Here is a 2459-nt window from a genome sequence, read left to right as displayed (position 1 = left end):
GTGGATTCCTGACCCCCAGAAATTGTGAGAAATGTGTTTCTTATTTTAAGTCCCTAAATTTTGGGTTAATTTGTTACACAGTGAATAAATAACACTTTGCCAAGCAATTGTTACTGAAAGCTTGCTGGGAGAAATAATATTCATTGGGCTGGCCCGTGGCTCACTTGGGAGAGTGCGGTGCTGATAACACCAAGGCCCCGGGTTCGGATCCCACATAGGGATGGCCGGTTCACTCACTGGCTGAGCGTGGTGCTGACAACACCAAGTCAAGGGTTAAGATCCCCTTACCGGTCATCTTTTTTTTAAAAAAAGAAATAATATTCATGCAGACCTCCAGACTAAAGAATCTGCAGTCCCTACATGCCCACAGACATTCTATTATGTTTGTCTTTTTAAATAACCAGCTCTTGATTTTGTTTTCTTTATTATTTTCTGCCTTTATGCCTATTAACTTTTTCTTTTAGTTTTTCTTTATTTTACTCCTCTTTTTCTACCTTCTTGAGTTGGATGCTTCGTTCGTTAATTTTTCATCTTTGTTTAGAGCATGGTATTATAACACCAAGGTCAAGGATTCAGATCCCCACACAGGCCAGCTGCAAAAAAATAAAGAAAAAGTCTTTCATCTTGTCTGTTTACTAATAAATGCATTTAAGACTACAAATTTTCCTCTGACTGCCATTTTGGCCACTTCTCATAGGATTTGAGATGTTCTGCTCAATATTCTGAAATTACTCTTAAGTCAAGCCAGATGCTCAGAAAGGTGTTCTCAGCACTAAATGCTTAATAAATATTTATTGCCTGATTAACTGAATAGCAAATAATAGTAATCATTGGGGAGGAGTTGGAATGTGAAACATCAGTAATACAGGATTGGCTAAGTAAATGATGCTACGAAAATGTAGATGAACTATAACGCAGCCATCAAAAATCACATTTTTGGAGACCCTCCATGGCCACGGTTCTTTGCTCATGGTACAGTCAGTGTTAAGTGGATGCAGAGGCTACGGAAGCAGATTCCCAGGACTTTGTTTTGGGCCCTCACAGAGCTGACCTCATTGAACTTCATGAGGTCAGCAAGCTGTACTAAGAGGCAATAGCAAGGGGCAGCCATACAAAACTGCTAGTGAGTACACCTCTGGGGTGCCAGAGAGAATATGGCCCAGCTGGCCTCAAGGGATCTCCCTAAGGTAAACACAAGCACATATGATTTTATTCAAATGTGCAGGGTCAAGGGCTTCTGTAGAAGAAAAGTACAAAATAGAGTCAGGTCTTCAAGAGATCAAGTCTAGGTGGGGAGACAAGCTTGGACAGAGGAAATAACTTGAAAACAATTAATTATGCCCCCAGTGGAAGGCTTCAGAAAGTCCCAGGATCCTAGAGCAGGAGAGGGTCCTCGATGGTACAACTCAAATCTTGGTTCTAGGGCTTGCTACCTGTGTGACCTAAGGCCAAGTTACTCAACCTCTCTGAGTTCAGTTTCCTCTTCTGTAAAATGAGAACAGTAAGTGTTTTGAGGATTAAGGGAGATAAAGCCCGTCACTTTATTAATACTTAATAGGTGTTATCTATTATTATTATCAGGAGCCCCACCCACGTCAGCTGTGGGGGAGGCAGCTCACCCCCCAGGTGGCTATGTCTGAGCGCCAGGGCCTGTGGAAAGTTCTCTAACAACCTCCCAGGACCCGATGCACTTCTGACTTCATGTGCCTCTCCCTACACACTTGTACATTACATATGTGCATAAATACATATACTGTACACACACATATATGATTCTATTTTACAACTTCATTGAATTAATATGTCAATATTTTATATTAAAACATTTTGTCAACCTAAAAGTTCATTTTTTCTTTCTGATTTTACAAGAGATGAAAACATTTTGATGTCGTGGGCCCAAGGCACTATACCTGCTGAGCCTAATGGAGAAGTTGGCCCTTGGCTTCTGGTGACTGTCACCCACTGGCTTCCTGCTGTAGGGGGACTTTGGTCCTGAGGTACCTGAGATCCCTGTCTCTGTCCTCTCCTGTCCTCCTTGCGGAGAACAAACTGATCATCACGTCAGTGATGTTCCTCCTTGCTCAGCCCTCCCCAGGGGCCTCCTTCCTCAGATACCCAGACATTCTTTTCCTTTTTTAAATTTTTTTTTTAATTGAAACATAATTGATTGTACGTGTCTGTGGGGTACAGAGTTGCATATCAATTCCTATGTGTAATATGTGATGCTCAAATCAGGATAATTAGTATCTTCAGTATTATACAATGTTATTGTTTTTCGTGGCCCGTATCAATTCCTCCCTCACTACCCAGAGGTTCTGGCAGGGGTGTGGGAAGCACGTGTCAAATGGGTAAGTGTCAAGTCTTGGCTCTGTCACCTGCAAGCTGAGTGGCCGTGGCAGGTCACTTCGAGCCTGCTTTCTTCGACTGTGAAAGGCATCTAATAGCGCCTTTCCCTGGGG

This window comes from Galeopterus variegatus, unplaced genomic scaffold (assembly GCF_000696425.1).
Source record: "Galeopterus variegatus unplaced genomic scaffold, G_variegatus-3.0.2 Scaffold527, whole genome shotgun sequence".
NCBI classification, from domain to species: Eukaryota; Metazoa; Chordata; class Mammalia; order Dermoptera; family Cynocephalidae; genus Galeopterus; species Galeopterus variegatus.
The sequence above is the reverse complement of the archived record's forward strand: the minus strand, read 5'-3'. Positions refer to the sequence as shown.